Source organism: Scyliorhinus torazame, chromosome 8, assembly GCF_047496885.1.
Source record: "Scyliorhinus torazame isolate Kashiwa2021f chromosome 8, sScyTor2.1, whole genome shotgun sequence".
Lineage (NCBI taxonomy): Eukaryota > Metazoa > Chordata > Chondrichthyes > Carcharhiniformes > Scyliorhinidae > Scyliorhinus > Scyliorhinus torazame.
This window is the reverse complement of record NC_092714.1, coordinates 71,625,947-71,645,945: the sequence shown is the minus strand read 5'-3', so window position 1 is coordinate 71,645,945 and position 19,999 is coordinate 71,625,947. Positions and strand designations below refer to the sequence as shown.

The 19,999-nt window shown below is 46.7% G+C and overlaps 1 protein-coding gene across 4 annotated transcripts in view; it reads right to left on the bottom strand.

Annotated features, from left to right (window-relative positions):
• The window catches only part of nme7 (NME/NM23 family member 7), a 325,065-nt gene that overhangs the window by 147,952 nt on the left and 157,114 nt on the right, over positions 1–19,999 (bottom strand). The gene's annotated exons all lie outside the window — the stretch shown is intronic.

The window sequence follows — 19,999 nt, the reverse complement described above, 5'->3', positions numbered from 1 at the left end:
AGCAATAGTTCAATATGTTTTCAGTATAATAAGCATACAAGAGTCAATTTGCAAATGATTACATCAGATGTAATTATTTCACACCAGTTCCACATTTTGTCTTCTCCTCCTCAAAGTGCTGATTCACACAGTTTCACAGGGCCCAAAGATCAACAAGTTCCTCAATAAAATGGTCATTCTGCAAGTGTGAGCATGAAATGTGAATGTCTTGAGTAATTTTCACATGAAAGAACATTACAGCTGAGCCCAATCCCATCCTTATCCAATGTCAACACACAGTGCTCCCTGGACAGCAATTAGGGAACCCAATCAGATATTCTCTTCTCTAGCCCCAGTGCTGAAGAAAATTAGATAATCTTTAACAGGATTGAAGGTTACAAAGGTGACAAATTTCAACGTTACATTTATCTTAAAGAGTTCACTTTTCGCTATTCTCTTTTTCCCTTCCTTTCCCATGTTGACTTGCACATACATACTTCAACCAGTAGGGATCATTTGATAGTGCCCAGTTCTAGCACTTCTTACGTGAAGGGTGGTAGAGGTTCGGAACCCTCTCCCGCAAACAGCAGTTGAAGCTAGAACAGCTGTTAATTTTAAATCTGAGATAGATTTTGTTAAGAAAAGATATTGGGGGATATGGGCCAAAGGCAGGTCTATGGAGTAAGGCCATTTAATGGTGGGACAGGATCAAGGGACTGAATGGCTTACTCCTGTTCCTATGTTCCTAAATCTTGAATTAAAAACTAGTCTGAAGTATTGGTGACAATTATTGTTGATTAATGGGTGGCAAGGTGGCACAGTGGTTAGCACTGCTGCTCCACAGCGCCAGGGACCCGAGTTTGATTCCAGCCTTGGGTGTCTGTGTGTGGAGTTTGCACTTCCTCCCAGTGTCTGCGTGGGTTTCCTCCTGATGCTCCGGTTCCTCCAACAGTCCAAAGATGTGCACGTTGGGTGGATTTGCCATGATAAATTGCCCCTTAGTGTCCAAGGATGTGCAAGTTAGGTGACTTTAGGGGGGAGGGCAGGAAAATGGGCATAGGTAAGGTGCTCTTTCAGAGGATTGGCGCAGACTTGATGGATCGAATGGCTTCTTTCTGCATTGTAGGAATTCTATGATCCTATAGATGATCCATCTTGGTCTCCGCCGGAGGTTCCCAGCATCACAGTTACCAATTGTCAGCCATTTCAGTTCACTCCACGTAATATCCAGAAACGGTTGGAGGGCACTGGATACTGCTAAAGGATATGGGCCCTGACAGTATTCCGGAAACAGTATCAAAGATGTCTGCTTCAGAACGTGCCACGCTCCGAGCCAGGTTGTTCCAAAACAGCTACAACATTGGCACCCACCTGACAATGTGGAAAATTGCCCAGGTATGGCTTGTCCACAAAAAGCAGGACAAATTGAACCTACCAATTCTACCTGTCTACTCTCGATCATCAAAGTGATGGAAGGGGTCATCAACAGTGCAATCAAGTGGTACTTAGTCAGCATTAACCAGCTTATTAATGCTAAGTTTGTTGGTCCAAACTGATGTGTTGGGTGCTCTGGATCCGTGGAACACATACAGGCCACCAACACTTAAAATAGTGCAACACTATGTTATTAAGTTAGAAACTGTTGAACATACTTTCACTGGTGGGTTAACACGATGCTAGATTAAAGTAAAGACCTATGCCTGTCCGAACCAGTCTATGCACTCAGCACATGGTGAGGCTCTGTGCTGTAAGCTCTGTCCTTGTTGGAGGCTGCATCCCGAATGAGCGGGAACTCTGATGCCCCCTGTCTTTATAGTTAGTGTACTCTAACTGGTGATTGGCTGCGGTGTTGCGTGTGTTGATTGGTCTTGCTGTGTGTCCATCAGTGTGTGTGTATCTGCACCATGATATACTGGTGCATATTATGACATCCCCCCTTTTATAAAAGAATGTATGTGTGTGGCAATAAATAATATATGATGAGGATGTTCCGAACAACGTGTGGGGCGCGAAGACATATTTACAGGACTACGTACATGAGAACTAAGCTATTTACATGGGAGGGTGCCTAGTGCAGAGAAGCAGTATGCAACAAGAATAACGAGATCAACACTATATACAAACCAGGGAAACGATCAAACAAAACAACGAAACAATTCAGAGAGTCTATAAGTCTCATAAAGTTCATAAATTAAGTCTCTGAGGTGGGCGACGAATTCTGGTTGACCGTAAGGGTGGCACACCACTCATCGTCTGGATCGATGCTGTATACCGATAGAGGCTGGATTCTTTGCTTCGGGGACACCCTGTTTTTTGTAACGATACCGACTCGAAAAGGTGCGTTCGGGTCCTTGGTGTCAATATCGGGTAGTAGGTCCGCATCGGACTCGGTGACCATGGGTTGAATGGCCCGGACATTCCTGCGAAGCTGGCCGGAGTGAGACGAATAGGCAGGCTGAGCTGATAAAGCAGCATAGTGGCCAAGTTTGCCACATCTCAGGCAGTCGGGATTTGGCAGGGCATTGCCACTTTAAGTGTGCAGAGCCATAGTTGCCGCACGTTGTAGCGTCAGTACGTTCGTGCGGCCGTATGTGGTGCGCGCCTGCGCAATAGGTTCGTTGACGTCGCCGTCCCCTCGTTCGGTGCGCGCAAGCGCGGGAGTCCGCGAAAAGCGCACAAAATGGCCGCCCTCACCAGGCTGAGGCCCTGGAGTTGCTCGATTGCTTGGACCCATTCTGCCTCATGGGGACCTTGCCGCGCCGTTTCAGCCGCTTGGATGCGGGAATACCGACTAGTGGCGTGTTCATGTATCACGCAGGTCTCGATGGCAATCGCTAGGGTGAGCTGCTTTACCTTGAGGAGCTGCTGGCGTAGGGGGTCCGACTGAACACCGAAAATGATCTGGTCGCGTATCATGGAGTCGGAGGTGGGCCTGTAATTACAGGACTGCGCAAGGATGCGGAGGTGGGTGAGAAAGGACTGGAAAGGTTCATCCTTACCCTGCAAACGCTGTTGGAATACATAGCGCTCGAAACTTTCATTCACCTCTATGTTGCAGTGAGTGTCAAACTTGAGAAGGACCGTCTTGAATTTTGATTTATCTTCATCATCAGCAATGGTGAGAGAATTGAAAATGTGGATGCATGTTCCCCGGCCGTAGATAGGAAGAGACTGATCTTCCTGGCGTCCGAGGTATCTTCCCGGTCTGTGGCTTCCAGGTAGAGCTGGAAGCGTTGTTTGAATATCTTCCAGTTGGTCCCCAGGTTACCGGTGATGCGGAGCGGCGGCGGCGGGCGGACGCTGTCCATCTTGCAGGATGACTGTACCCTGGTGGAAGACAGATCACTTGCAGGTAGGTCTAAGAAGTTCTAATATCCCTCAACTCCTGGTATTATGTGTTGGGTGCTCTGGATCTGTGGAACACATACAGGCCACCAACACTTAAAATAGTGCAACACTATTTTATTAAGTTAGAAACTGTTGAACATACTTTCACTGTGGGTTAACATAATGTTAGATTAAACGAAAGACCTATGCCTGTCCGAACCAGTCTATGCACTCAGCACATGGTGAGGACCTGTGCTGTAAGCTCTGTCCTTGTTGGAGGCTGCATCCCGAATGAGCGGGAACTCTGATGCCCCCTGTCTTTATAGTGAGTGTGCTCTAACTGGTGATTGTCTGAAGTGTTGTGTGTGTTGATTGGTCTTGCTGTGTGTCCATCAATGTGTGTGTATCTGCACCATGATATACTGGTGTATATTATGACACAAACATGTTATTTAGGGATTTAGGAACTGGGTATTGGTTGTTAATGTTGCTAAGGGGCGTTTGTGGGTTGGGGAGGGTTTTAATGTTGGTTGGCTGACGGTGTCTGAAAATCTTTTTCCGTAGGGACACATGACTTGGCTCCGTTGCCATCTTGTGGTAGGTCTCCTCACTTTATCATAGATTATCATAGATTATCATAGAATTTACAGTGCTGAAGGAGGCCATTCGGCCCATCAAGTCTGCACCGGCTCTTGGAAAGAGCACCCTACCCAAGGTCAATACCTCCATCCTATCCCCATAACCCAGTAACCCCACCCAACACTAAGGGCAATTTTGGACACTAAGGGCAATTTATCAAGGCCAATCCACCTAACCTGCACATCTTTGGACTATGGGAGGAAACCGGAGCACCCGGAGGAAACCCAATATCTTTCCAATATCCTTTGCTTGATAATCCTCCTTGGAAATGGCTAAATCCGGTGTGAGAGGTGTGCGGGGGGGGGGGGGGGGGGGGGGGGCAGGTCTTTCACTTGAGTTTTAACAGTAGGGCTAGAGGCATGGCAATTTTAATTTATAAAAGATTACAATTCTCCTCCTCTTGGGTTATTAATGACCCTAATAGGTCGCTTATATTAATGTCTGTGGTTCACTGGCGAACATTCCAGTAATCCTGCTAGACATCTATGCCCCCAACTGGGATGACCCGAACTTTATAAATTCGCTGTTGAATTATTTTCCTAACCTAGATTCACATTGATGATTCTGTGAGGCGACCTGAGCTGTGTCTTGGACCCGAAATTGGATCATTCCAAACCAAAATCTCTGGTTCCATCTGAGATGGCCAAGACACTGTCCTCATTTGCAGAACAGATGTGTGGGGTGGATCCGTGGAATTTTTCTGCATCCAAACCATAAAGTATTTTCTTTTTTTCTCATATGTCCATCAGGCCTATTCCTGAATTGACTTCTTTATTTTTGATAAAGCCCTTCTCCCTTCAGTGGTAGCAGCGGACTACTTAGCGATCGTCATCTCAGACCATGACCCTCATTTTCTTGATTTACGTTTAGATTTTGATCCTTCCCAATGCCGGCCTTGGAGATTCGATACCACTTTGCTGTCTAATGACAAATTCTGTGAGCATTTGTCCACTGCCATAGCGGACTTTGTTAAGCTCAACAGGTCGGAGTCAATCTCTTCTTCTACACTCTGGAAGACTCTCAAGGCAGTCACAAGGTGGGGGGGAAATATTTCAAAGTTGGTTTACACTATGTAAATGGACGACTGGAGCGGCAGAGGCTGGTAGGCTCCATCTTGGAAGTGGACCGCCTGTACTCATTTGCCCTGGCAGCAGAGCCATTGATGCACAGGAAAAGAATTACAACTCCAATTTGAACTGATATCTACTTGGAAGGCTGTGCTCAGTTGCAGTGCTTTAGGGGCACCTTCTATGAACTTGACAGAAGACCTTTCGCCTTCAAGCTCATCAGCTCAAGTGGCAAACTGCCTCTCGAGAGATCCCCATGATACAGAATGAGAAGGGTAATCTTGTCTCTGCTTTTCTCTAGCTCAATACGTCTTTCAGTTCATACTACCATGAACTGTATGACTCAGAACCTCCTCTGAACAAAATCAGGTATGATGAGTTTCCTAGATGGTCTGCATATTCCGACCATCGAGGAGGATAGGAGGCAGGAATTGGATTCCACTTTGTGCCCGGGAGAGATATTGAAGTGCATTGGGCAGCTACAGTATGGCAAATCCCCAGATCCTGATAGCTTCCCAGCCAAGTTTTATAAAACATTCTTAGAGCAGCTCATATATTTACCAATCAATTTGCTTAACGACTCACTCTCCAGGGGTTCATTACTCCCGACCCTTATTCAAGCCTCAATTTCTTTGCTCCTCAAGGGGGACAAGGACCCAGTAGATTTTGGGTTATACCGACCCATCTCATTTTTAAATGCTAAGCTGCTGGTAAGGTTCTGGCATCCCTGTTGGACCCTTGTGATCCAGGTATAATATCTGAGGATCAGACAGGCTTTGTGAAGGGCCTTGTTGACTAATATTCAATGCCTTTTAAACATTGTCCTCTTCCCCTCTACTGCTCCAGAACTGGACGTTATAGGGCGGCATTCCCCGGTCACCGACGGCGAAATTGCGTTCGCCGATCGGCCGGAGAATCCCCATTTGCGCTGAAATCGGGGATGACGCCGCTTTTGCAATTCTCCGGCTCCTCGAAAACAGCGTCCTCGAACAGTATGCTGCATGCTGTCAGGACGTCATCTGAGGCCCTCCCCCGATGCTCCGCTTCCGATGGACCAAGTTCCTGACTGCGTGGAACACTTATCCTTTTTATTTTTGTGAACCCGGCGTGGTAGCTGTGGACTGAGTCCAGCGCCGCCACAGTCAGGGGGCGAGCCGTTCCGTGGGCAGGGGAGAGGCTGTGGCGGGGCCTGGAGCCACTGGTGGGGGGTGCTCCAGGTGTGGCAAGGCTGAATTCAGGGGGCAGTTTTTGGCAGGCTGGGTCCGTGTGCGGCCGCTGCTGTGCACATGCGCAGCTACGGACCCGGCAATTCTCCGACTGTATCCACAGGTGGGGCTTTACGCTGCGTGCCTGCTAGCCTCCACCAGTCAGAGGATCGGTGCAGTTTTTGCGCCGTTTCTTCGGGCATAACACGCCACTGTTCCCACACTGCCATCAGTACTTAAGTCTTCAAATCAGAGAATGCAGCCCATAGTGTCTTTGGAAGAAAAAAAAGCATTTGATAGGGTAGAATGAGACAATGGTACAATCTACTGGAGATGCTAGAGAGATTTGGTTTCGGCCCTATATTTGCCTATTGGATTCGTCTGTCGTACAATGCCCCTAAGGCTAGCATTCGAACAAACATTGTATTCTCAGAATACTTTCCCGAGGGCAGGGGCACTCGACACGGCTGGCCTCTCTCCCCACTATTCTTTGCCTTGGCTATTGAGCCCCTCTCTATAGCATTGAGGGCATCTGATCGCTTTATACAGATGACCTACTGCAGCATATTACAGGCCTGACGCCGTCCATGGACAACATAATGAAGATACTCACTGTGTTTGGTACCCTTGTTGTAGACTAAATGCGGGTAAGATAGTGATTTTTCCAGTGAACTTACCTACTAAAGGAGCTCAACTTAATTCATTAAGTTGGCTTCCTTCTCTCTCCAGATGCTATCAGACCTGCTGAGATTGTCCAGTACTTTCAGTTTTTGTTTCAGATTCCAGCATCCGCAGTAATTTGCTTTTATCAATTAATTCATTCTGTTTCGCCTCTCACCAGTTTCCGTTATTTGGGGGTCTATGTAGCCCATAAGTGGGCTTCACTTCACAAATTGAATTATTCAAGCCTCATCAGCAATCTCATAGCAGATGTGCAGAGGTGGAGTAGCCTCCCTTTATCACTGGCAGGTAGGAATCAAACAATGAAAATTTATGTGCTTCCCAGATTTCTTTTTTTCTATCAATGTATCCATATATTTTTTCCCAAATCATTTTTTATTATGGTCAACAAATTGACTTCTACTTTTTATTTAGGTGGGTAAGAGTCCCAGAGTCCACAGCGCTCCGCTTTATTGAGACAGAGGATCAGGAGACTTGGCCCTTCCAAATTGTTTTATTACTGGGCTTCCGATATTCAAAAAATCCTGCAGTAGCTTAGCAATTCTGATTTGGGGCAGGATGGGAGCTCAATCATTAACCACCACCTTCTCTCTTCACACAATAATTACCGCACCGCTGCCCTTTCCCCTGCAGATTTCTCTCCAGTCCAGCGGTGATTTCCTCCCTCAGGATTTGGAAACAGTTTCAGCAGCATTTCAACCTTCAATTGGGTCCTGCATTTCCTGATGAGGCTTGGAGAGAAGCTCTTTATAGGGCGAACTCCACTTCTTTCTGCAATTGACTTGAGTCTAATTTAGTTCAAAGTATTACATAGAATGCATTCGACAAAGGCAAGGATGAGAGGGTTTTTCTAGGATGTGGAAGACAAGTGTGACTTTTGCTCGCTTGCACCAGCTAACCACACTCACGTGTTCTGATCTTGTTCCAAACTTGTTAGCTTCTGGGTTCCCTTTTTAATACTATATTGAAGATTCTTTGGGTGGCCCTAGAGCCATGTCCATTAGCAGCCATGTTTAGGGTCTCTGACGTATCGGCATTTCACTCTGATGTTAGGGGCAGGCGTCCTCGCCTTTGCCTTGTTGGTGGCCAGGAGAATACTACTTAGCTGGAGGTCTCCCACACCGCCTAATGCATTTGCCTGGTTGGGCGACTTAATACTGTTTCTACACTTGGAGAAAAGTATGCCAGCAGGGGGTCGGTGGGGAAGTCCTACCGGAGGTGGCAGCCTTTTATCTAATTTTTTGAAGGATCTAGACACCATCGGCTGTTCGGAGATTTAGCTTATAGTGAGGGCCAATCTGTTACAATTCTAAGAAAAGATGTGTACATAACTTTGACTTTGTATTTCTATATCTTTGCTGCTTGATTGTTGATACTAGAATTATATTTGTTTATGAAACTCAATAAATACATTCACAAAAAAAACAACTGAGTATGGCATCAAGGTGCCCAAGGGAAAAACTGAATCAGTGAAAAGAAGGGGGAAATCTCTCCACTGGTTTGAGTCATATCTAGAACAAAGAAAAATGGTTGCGGTTGTTTGGAGATCAATCATCTCATTCCTGGGGCATCGCTGTAGGAGCTCCTCAGGATAGTGTCCTAGGCCCAACATCTTCAGCTGCTTCCCTCAATCATAAGGTCAGAAATGGGGATGTTCGCTGATAATTGCACAATGTTCAACACCATTCCCGACTCCTCAGCTATTGAAGCCGTCTGTGCCCATATGCAGCAAGACTTGGACAACAGCTTGGGCTGGTGAGTGGCAAGTAACATTTATGCCACACAAGTGCCAGGCAATGACCATCTCCAACAAAAGAAAATCCAGTCATCTCCCCTTATATATTCAATGGCATTACCGTTGCTGAATATCCAACTATCAACATCCTGAGGTTACTATTGACCAGAAACTGAACTGGGCCAGCCATAAAAGTACTGTGGCTACCAAAGCAGGACAGAGGCTGGGTACTCTGCGGTAAATAATTCACCTCCTGACTACACAAAGGCTGTTCACCATCTACAAGATTCAAGTCAGGAATGTGATGGAATATTCTCCACTTGCCTGAATGAGTGCAGCTCCAACATTCAAGACATTCAACACCATCTATCACAAAGCAGCCCGCTTGATTAGCACCCCACTTGATTAGCACCCCATCCACCATCTTCAACATTCACTCTCTCACTCTCTTCAACACCAACAGACAGTGTAAGCAGTGTATATTGTCTACAAAGATGCACTACAGGAACTCATCAAGGCTCTTTCCATATCACCTTCCAGACCCGCGACTTCTACCAACTAGCAGGACATGGGCATATCACCACCTACAAGTTCCCCTCCAAGGCACACATTATCCTGACTTGGAACTATATCTCTGTTCCATCTCTGTTGCTGGGTTAAAATCCTGGAGCTCGCTTGCCAACAGCATTTTGGGTGTATCCATACCACATGGACTTTAGCGGTTCAAGGCAGCAGCTCACCACCACCTTCTCAAGGGCAATTAGGGATGGGCATTAAACGCTGGCTTAGCCAGCGACGTACACGACCTATGAAAGAATAGCAAAATGAGACGAGTCTCTTTTCAGCTTCCAACCTATGGACAACTAAGTTACCAAACTTTCCCTTACTACTGCAACAGCTAAGATCAACTAACTCAGGCCAAAAATCAAATTTGAAAATTTCCTGCTTCAGTTACTCATTGAATGAAATATTAAACAAGTATACCGCTTTGGATACTTGTGGGGGGGACGACTTACCAGGGGTAAGCCATGGGGTACGGGCCTCTGGCACGGAGTCTGTCCCTGTTGCTCAGAAGGGAAGGGGGGAGAGGGGCAGAGCATTAGTAATTGGGGACTCTATAGTCAGGGGCACAGATAGGAGATTTTGTGGGAGCGTGAGAGACTCACGTTTGGTATGTTGCCTCCCAGGTGCAAGGGTACGTGATGTCTCGGATCGTGTTTTCCGGGTCCTTAGGGGGAGGGGGAGCAGCCCCAAGTCGTGGTCCACATTGGCACTAACGACATAGGTAGGAAAGGGGACAAGGATGTCAGGCAGGCTTTCAGGGAGCTAGGATGGAAGCTCAGAACTAGAACAAACAGAGTTGTTATCTATGGGTTGTTGCCCGTGCCACGTGATAGTGAGATGAGGAATAGGGAGAGAGAGCATTTAAACACGTGGCTACAGGGATGGTGCAGGCGGGAGGGATTCAGATTTCTGGATAACTGGGGCTCTTTCTGGGGAAGGTGGGACCTCTACAGACAGGATGGTCTACATCTGAACCTGAGGGGCACAAATATCCTGGGGGGGGAGATTTGTTAGTGCTCTTTGGGGGGGTTTAAACTAATGCAGCAGGGGCATAGGAACCTGGATTGTAGTTTTAGGGTAAGGGAGAATGAGAGTATAGAGGTCAGGAGCACAGATTTGACGTCGCAGGAGGGGGCCAGTGTTCAGGTAGGTGGTTTGAAGTGTATCTACTTCAATGCCAGGAGTATACGAAACAAGGTAGGGGAACTGGCAGCATGGGTTGGTACCTGGGACTTCGATGTTGTGGCCATTTCGGAGACATGGATAGAGCAGGGACAGGAATGGATGTTGCAGGTTCCGGGGTTTAGGTGTTTTAGTAAGCTCAGAGAAGGAGGCAAAAGAAGGGGAGGTGTGGCGCTGCTAGTCAAGAGCAGTATTACGGAGGCGGAGAGGATGCTAGATGGGGACTCTTCTTCCGAGGTAGTATGGGCTGAAGTTAGAAACAGGAAAGGAGAGGTCACCCTGTTGGGAGTTTTTTATAGGCCTCCTAATAGTTCTAGGGATGTAGAGGAAAGGATGGCGAAGATGATTCTGGATAAGAGCGAAAGTAACAGGGTAGTTATTATGGGAGACTTTAACTTTCCAAATATTGACTGGAAAAGATATAGTTCGAGTACAATAGATGGGTCGTTTTTTGTACAGTGTGTGCAGGAGGGTTTCCTGAAACAATATGTTGACAGGCCAACAAGAGGCGAGGCCACGTTGGATTTGGTTTTGGGTAATGAACCAGGCCAGGTGTTGGATTTGGAGGTAGGAGAGCACTTTAGGGACAGTGACCACAATTCAGTGACGTTTACGTTAATGATGGAAAGGGATAAGTATACACCGCAGGGCAAGAGTTATAGCTGGGGGAAGGGCAATTATGATGCCATTAGACGTGACTTGGGGGGGATAAGGTGGAGAAGTAGGCTGCAAGTGTTGGGCACACTGGATAAGTGGGGCTTGTTCAAGGATCAGCTACTGCGTGTTCTTGATAAGTATGTACCGGTCAGACAGGGAGGAAGGCGTCGAGCGAGGGAACCGTGGTTTACCAAGGAAGGGGAATCTCTTGTTAAGAGGAAGAAGGAGGCCTATGTGAAGATGAGGTGTGAAGTTTCGGTTGGGGCGATGGATAGTTACAAGGTAGCGAGGAAGGATCTAAAGAGAGAGCTAAGACGAGCAAGGAGGGGACATGAGAAGTATTTGGCAGGAAGGATCAAGGAAAACCCAAAAGCTTTCTATAGGTATGTCAGGAGTAAGCGAATGACTAGGGAAAGAGTAGGACCAGTCAAGGACAGGGATGGGAAATTGTGTGTGGAGTCTGAAGAGATAGGCGAGATACTAAATGAATATTTTGTGTCAGTATTCACTCAGGAAAAAGATAATGTTGTGGAGGAGAATGCTGAGCCCCAGGCTAATAGAATAGATGGCATTGAGGTACGTAGGGAAGAGGTGTTGGCAATTCTGGACAGGCTGAAAACAGATAAGTCCCTGGGACCTGATGGGATTTATCCTAGGATTCTATGGGAGGCCAGGGAAGAGATTGCTGGACCTTTGGCTTTGATTTTTATGTCATCATTGGCTACAGGAATAGTGCCAGAGGACTGGAGGACAGCAAATGTGGTCCCTTTGTTCAAAAAGGGGAGCAGAGACAACCCCGGCAACTATAGACCGGTGAGCCTCACGTCTGTAGTGGGTAAAGTCTTGGAGGGGATTATAAGAGACAAGATTTATAATCATCTAGATAGGAATAATATCAGGGATAGTCAGCATGGCTTTGTGAAGGGTAGGTCATGCCCACAAACCTTATTGAGTTCTTTGAGAAGGTGACTGAACAGGTAGACGAGGGTAGAGCAGTTGATGTGGTGTATATGGATTTCAGCAAAGCGTTTGATAAGGTTCCCCACGGTAGGCTATTGCAAAAAATACGGAGGCTGGGGATTGAGGGTGATTTAGAGATGTGGATCAGAAATTGGCTAGCTGAAAGAAGACAGAGGGTGGTGGTTGATGGGAAATGTTCAGAATGGAGTACAGTCACAAGTGGAGTACCACAAGGATCTGTTCTGGGGCCGTTGCTATTTGTCATTTTTGTCAATGACCTAGAGGAAGGCGCAGAAGGGTGGGTGAGTAAATTTGCAGACGATACTAAAGTCGGTGGTGTTGTCGATAGTGTGGAAGGATGTAGCAGGTTACAGAGGGATATAGATAAGCTGCAGAGCTGGGCTGAGAGGTGGCAAATGGAGTTTAATGTAGAGAAGTGTGAGGTGATTCACTTTGGAAGGAATAACAGGAATGCGGAATATTTGGCTAATGGTAAAGTTCTTGAAAGTGTGGATGAGCAGAGGGATCTAGGTGTCCATGTACATAGATCCCTAAAAGTTGCCACCCAGGTTGATAGGGTTGTGAAGAAGGCCTATGGAGTGTTGGCCTTTATTGGTAGAGGGATTGAGTTCCGGAGTCGGGAGGTCATGTTGCAGCTGTACAGAACTCTGGTACGGCCGCATTTGGAGTATTGCGTACAGTTCTGGTCACCGCATTATAGGAAGGACGTGGAGGCTTTGGAGCGGGTGCAGAGGAGATTTACCAGGATGTTGCCTGGTATGGAGGGAAAATCTTTTGAGGAAAGGCTGATGGACTTGAGGTTGTTTTCATTGGAGAGAAGAAGGTTAAGAGGAGACTTAATAGAGGCATACAAAATGATCAGGGGGTTGGATAGGGTGGACAGTGAGAGCCTTCTCCCGCGGATGGATATGGCTGGCACGAGGGGACATAACTTTAAACTGAGGGGTAATAGATATAGGACAGAGGTCAGAGGTAGGTTCTTTACGCAAAGAGTAGTGAGGCCGTGGAATGCCCTACCTGCTACAGTAGTGAACTCGCCAACATTGAGGGCATTTAAAAGTTTATTGGATAAACATATGGATGATAATGGCATAGTGTAGGTTAGATGGCTTTTGTTTCGGTGCAACATCGTGGGCCGAAGGGCCTGTACTGCGCTGTATTGTTCTATGTTCTATGTTCTATAAACAATAATTTTAAACATTCTTTCTATGTTGAAATGTGCATTTTTTGTTTAATCCAACATTTGAATTTTATGATTTCTGTATGAAGTTGAGGGACATGGTCATTGGTGTGAAATGAAAACAACTTTCGCTTTTTCTACATTAAGTATGCTCAGTGTAGATACGGGACAGGTGAGAACTCAGGTTTGTTGTTCGGTGTCGCAACACGTTATACTATTAAACTCAATCTCACAAGAACGCTGTTCTCACTGCATTATTCACATCTACCATTCTTCAATTACGGGGAGTGCCCCAGATCATTTACATTGTAAACAGTTGGCAGTGTGATTTTAAACGAGCAAAGAACCATCCGAAAGCCAACTGGCTCCGAAAAGCCACCCTAGGGGCTGAGAATATAATTGTCATAGCGGATAGAAGAACCACCCACCCATTAATGGTTTGGAAAAACTGGCAGATAAAATAGCTGACGGAGGTGAGATTTATACATGTATGAAGTGGTTACTTTTCAGACTAAATACATTTCAGCTAGGATCAAAGGCAATCTGTGTCTGTCAAGGACAGCTGCAATGGATTAATAGAGTTTACAGCAAAAACAAGATTGACAAGAGAGGCATAATTATGGGAGGAAAATGCAGGAGAAAACTATGCAAAATGTGAAAGGTAGAAAGATACCAAAAAGAGAGATAAGAAAGTATGGAAGCAGTTTGGTACTCAGCACAGTATAAAGCAGGGTATTTATGCTATACAGCTCAAAAACTGGCGGATCATATCAAACATCAGCGGAATTCTCCGCTCCTGAGACCAAGTGTTGACGCCGGGGCAGGGTTCGTGGACCTCATACGAGGCTTCATGCAGAGCCTCCTTGACATCACCTCCTCTTCCTAGGCCTGTTGGGCAGCCAGCTCTCCATTCTGGGTGGCTGATGCCCCACCGGCAGGTAGCAGCCGGTTGGGTAGTGGGTCGTATGGCAGAGGGTGGGGTGTGGGGCACCCATATGGCCAGTGGCACTCTGCAGAACCAGGGGCAAAAGTGAGTGGTCAGTGGAGTGAGCAGCAAGATAGCTGCCTTGCCAGTAAGAAGTATGACTTTGCACCAAATAGCTTCACACTCAACAGATATGATTTTATGTGCTAATAGGAGTGGAGCTAGTGCAAATTGTGCAGGGTGAGGCCACAGCTGTGCTGGACCAGCTCCTTGAATTCATTTCTGTATAATCCTTGCACCCTCATTATTCAGTTTCAGAAGTGTGCAGCCCCTGCAACATGCAATGTTCTCATAGACCTTGGCACACTCACAAATCACAGCCTCTACCACCTGGAAAACAAAAGCTTCCAATGTAATGGGGTGAACACACAAGTACTCTTCCCTTCACCAACTTGACCTGCAGAATACCCACTTAGTTGACTGCATAACATTCACATGCACGTGACTACCTTGCATCCAGCACTCATGCTTGAAGTGCACGTGGTGAATTGCAACTGATCGTTGTGGAATCATTCAGCCTCCTTCAAAGTCAATCATTGATGGACAATGAATGCAAAGATCATCTCAATCCACAAACTTGGTGTATTACTACCATTTGCAGGACCAGACAAGGATGAAGCCTCCCAATGGCTGACATCATAGAATCATCATCATAGAATTTACAGTGCAGACATATATAGTCACATCTTTGCTCCCGATTATGTCATTGCAAAATAGAGTTCAGCATGCCTTCTCTTGTGTCACTGGTAAGAACAATGTTCAAATTGTTAAATTGGCTGGATGGCTGGTTTGTGATGCGTGCGGAGCGACACCAGCAGCGCAGGTTCAATTCCCATACCGACTGAGGTTATTTATGAAGGTCCTACATTCTCAATCTTGCCCCTTGCCTCACCACCACTCTGTTCTCTCTCAAAGGGGAGAGCAGCCTGTGATCCACTGTGACCTTGGCAACATTTACACTTATATTTACTCTCATTGAGGTTTTTAAGTGTACAAAAGCAGACCGAGACATCTTTGACGACGTTGATATGATGGCATCACAGCGCAGTAGTCCATTTGGTCCATCAAATGTATTTACCATGTAGGGTTATATATTTACAAAATGCGTAATAGCGATATGTACAAAGTGATAGTGTAACCATGACAAATCCAATAGTTTTCAAGTTTAGATGGTGCCTTGAGCTTACAAGTGCTTTTACTAAGTAGGAGGCCACAGCTATGCTAGACCAGCTCCTTGAATCAACTTCCACATTATCCATGCACCTCCATGGTTCAGTTCAGAAATGTGCAACATCTGCAACATGCAATAACTCCCATGTTCTCTTGCATGAGGTGGAGGCAGACTGCTCACGTCTCGTTCTGCATGACATTAACTAGTGTAGTGGCTGACATCATTGTGCAGCATACGTTGGGGACCTCCATCTGATTGCAACCTCTGCATTCCTGAACAGGTACCTGTGGTCATTGGCACCGGGGGTCATTGGCGCCTGTGGCTGCTGGGGACACTGCAGAGCATCCGTGAGGCGGAGTGTGTCGTGGATAGCACATATAGAGAGGTGGTCACACCACAGGCTCAGACTCCACAGACAGGAAGGGAATGGATGACCACCAGGCAGAACAAGAGAGCTAGGCAGGCAGTGCAGGAATCTCCTGTGACCAATCCCCTGCAAAACAGATATACCGCTTTGGATGATGTTGAGGCGAATGACCTCTCAGGGGAAAGCAGCAACAGCCAAATTCATTGCACCACAGTTGGTTCTGCTGCAGAGGGGAGGAGTAAAACGTGTGAGACTGCAATAGTTATAGGAGATTCTATTGTAAGGGGAATACATAGGCATTTGTGGCCGCAAACAAGACTCCAGGATGGTATGTTGCCTCCGTGATGCTAGGAGGGTTACAGGATATTCTGAAGGGGGAGAGTGAACAGCCAGTGGTACACATCGGTACCAACGGCATAGGTTAACAAAAGGGATGAGGTTTTGAAAGCAGAATATAGAGCGTTAGGAAGAAAGCTGAAAAGTCGGACCTCAAAAGTATTGATCTCAGGATTACTACCAGTGTCATGTGCTAGTCAGAGTAGAAATAGTAGGATGTATCGGATTAATACGTGGCTGAAGAGATGGTGAGGGGGAAGGTTTCAGATTCTTGGGGCATTGGGATCGGTTTTGGGGAGGTGGAACCTGTACAAACTGGATAAAGAGAAAAAGATTAATAAAAACTAATGTAGGCCCTCACATCAGAAACATAGGAATTCATAAAAGTGAACAAAGAAATGGCTGAGTAACTAAATTCATACTTTGCTTCTGTCTTCACAAAGGAAGACATGAGAAATTGACTGGTTATGTGCACCCAACTGGAGCTCCTCACAGACTGCATGGTTCGGTTGGAGCAGCAATTGGATGCACTTAGGAGCATGCAGGTGGCGGAAAGCGTCACAGATAGAGTTACATAAATGTGGTCACACCCAAGGTGCAGGCAGACAAATGGGTGACCACCAGAAAGGGCAAGCAGTCAGTGCAGGAATCCCCTGTGGTTGTCCCCCTCTCGAACAGGTATACCCCTTTGGATACTGTCAGGGGGGTTAGCCTATCAGGGGAAAACAGCAGCAGCCAGAGCAGTGGCACCGCGGTTGGCTCTGATGTTCAGAAGGGAGGGTCAAAGCGCAGAAGAGCAATAGTAATAGGGGACTCTATAGTCAGGGGCACAGATAGGCGCTTCTATGGATGTGAAAGAGACTCCTGGATGGTATGTTGCCTCCCTGGTCCCAGGGTCCAGGATGTCTCCAAACAGGTAGAGGGCATCCTGAAGGGGGAGGGCAAACAGGCAGAGGCCGTTGTACATATTGGTACTAACGGCATAGGCAGGAAGGGGCATGAGGTCCTGCAGCATGAGTTCAGGGAGCTAGGCAGAAAGTTAAAAGACAGGGCCTCGAGGGTTCTAATCTCGGGATTACTCCCTGTGCCACGTGCCAGTGAGGCTAGAAATAGGAAGAAAGAGCAGCTAAACACATGGCTAAACAGCTGGTGTAGGAGGGAGGGTTTCCATTATCTGGACCACTGGGAGCTCCTCCGGGGCAGGTGTGACCTATATAAGGACGGGTTGCATCTAAACCGGAGAGGCATAAATATCCTGGCCGCGAGGTTTGCTAGTGTCACACGGGGGGGTTTAAACTAGTATGGCAGGGGGGTGGGCACGGGAGCAATAGGTCAGAAGGTGAGAGCATTGAGAGAGAACTAGGGAATAGGGACAGTGTGGCTCTGAGGCAGAGCAGACAGGGAGAAGTTGCTGAACACGGCGGGTCTGGTGGTCTGAAGTGCATATGTTTTAATGCAAGAAGTATTACGGGTAAGGCAGATGAACTTAGAGCTTGGATTAGTACTTGGAACTATGATGTTGTTGCCATTACAGAGACCTGGTGAGGGAAGGGCAGGATTGGCAGCTAAACGTTCCAAGATTTAGATGTTTCAGGCGGGATAGAGGGGGATGTAAAAGGGGTGGTGGAGTTGCGCTACTGGTTAGGGAGGATATCACAGCTGTACTACGGGAGGACACCTCAGAGGGCAGTGAGGCTATATGGGTAGAGATCAGGAATAAGAAGGGTGCAGTCACAATGTTGGGGGTTTACTACAGGCCTCCCAACAGCCAGCGGGAGATAGAGGAGCAGATAGGTAGACAGATTTTGGAAAAGAGTAAAAACAACAGGGTTGTGGTGATGGGAGATTTCAACTTCCCCAATATTGACTGGGACTCACTTAGTGCCAGGGGCTTAGACGGGGCAGAGTTTGTAAGGAGCATCCAAGAGGGCTTCTTAAAACAATATGTAGACAGTCTAACTAGCGAATGGGCGGTACTGGACCTGGTATTGGGGAATGAGCCCGGCCAGGTGGTAGAAGTTTCAGTAGGGCAGCATTTCGGGATCAGTGACCACAATTCAGTAAGTTTTAAAGTGCTGGTGGACAAGGATAAGAGTGGTCCTAGGGTGAATGTGCTAAATTGGGGGAAGGCTAATTGTAACAATATTAGGCGGGAACTGAAGAACCTAGATGGGGGCGGATGTTTGAGGGCAAATCAACATCTGACATGTAGGAGGCTTTCAAGTGTCAGTTGAAAGGAATTCAGGACCGGCATGTTCCTGTGAGGAAGAAGGATAAATACGGCAATGTTCGGGAACCTTGGATAATGAGAGAGATTGTAGGCCTCGTTAAAAAGAAAAAGGAGGCATTTGTCAGGGCAAAAAGGTGGGAACAGACGAAGCCTGTGTGGAATATAAGGAAAGTAGGAAGGAACTTAAGCAAGGAGTCAGGAGATCTAGAAGGGGTCACGAAAAGTCATTGGCAAATAGGGTTAAGGAAAATCCCAAGGCTTTTTACACGTATATAAAAAGCAAGAGGGTAGCCAGGGAAAGGGTTGGCCCACTGAAGGAAGCCAGAGGAAATGGGCGAGGTACTAAGTGAATACTTTGCATCAGTATTCATCAAAGAGAAGGAATTGGTAGATGTTGAGTCTGGAGAAGGGGGTGTAGATAGCCTGGGTCACATTGAGATCCAAAAAGACGAGGTGTTGGGCGTCTTAAAAAATATTAAGGTAGATAAGTCCCCAGGGCCTGATGGGATCTACCCCAGAATACTGAAGGAGGCTGGAGAGGAAATTGCTGAGGCCTTGACAGAAATCTTTGGATCCTCACTGTCTTCAGGTGATGTCCCAGAGGACTGGAGAATAGCCAATGTTGTTCCTCTGTTTAAGAAGGGTAGCAAGGATAATCCAGGGAACTACAGGCCGGTGTGCTTCAGTGGTAGGGAAATTACTGGAGAGAATTCTTCGAGACAGGATCTACTCCCATTTGGAAGCAAATGGACGTATTAGTGAGAGGCAGCATGGTTTTGTGAAGGGGAGGTTGTGTCTCACTAACTTGAGAGAGTTTTTCGAGGAGGTCACAAAGATGATTGATGCAGGTAGGGCAGTGGATGTTGTCTATATGGACTTCAGTAAGGCCTTTGACAAGGTCCCTCTTGGTAGACTAGCACAAAAGGTGAAGTCACACGGGATCAGGGGTGAGCTGGCAAGGTGGATACCGAACTGGCTAGGTCATAGAAGGCAGAGAGTAGCAATGGAAGGATGCTTTTCTAACTGTTCCGCAGGGATCAGTGCTGGGATCTTTGCTCTTTGTAGTATATATAAATGATTTGGAGGAAAATGTAACTGGTCTGATTAGTAAGTTTGCAGACGACACAAAGGTTAGTGGAATTGCGGATAGCGATGAGGACTGTCAGAGGATACAGCAGGATTTAGATTGTTTGGAGACTTGGGCGGAGAGATGGCAGATGGAGTTTAATCCGGACAAATGTGAGGTAATGCATTTTGGAAGGTCTAATGCAGGTAGGGAATATACAGTGATTGGTAGAACCCGCAAGAGTATTGAAAGTCAGAGAGATCTAGGTGTACAGGTCCACAGGTAACTGAAAGGGGCAACACAGGTGGAGAAGGTAGTCAAGAAGGCATACGGCATGCTTGCCTTCATTGGCCGGGTCATTGAGTATAAGAATTGGCAAGTCATGTTGCAACTATATAGAATCTTAGTTAGGCCACATTTGGAGTATAGTGTTCAATTCTGGTCGCCACACACTACCAGAAGGATGTGGAGGCTTTAGAGAGGGTGCAGAAGAGATTTACCAGAATGTTGCCTGGTATGGAGGGCATTAGCTATGAGGAGCGGTTGAATAAACTAGGTTTGTTCTCACTGGAACGACGGAGGTTGAGGGGCGACCTGATAGAGGTCTACAACATTATGAGGGGCATAGACAGAGTGGATAGTCAGAG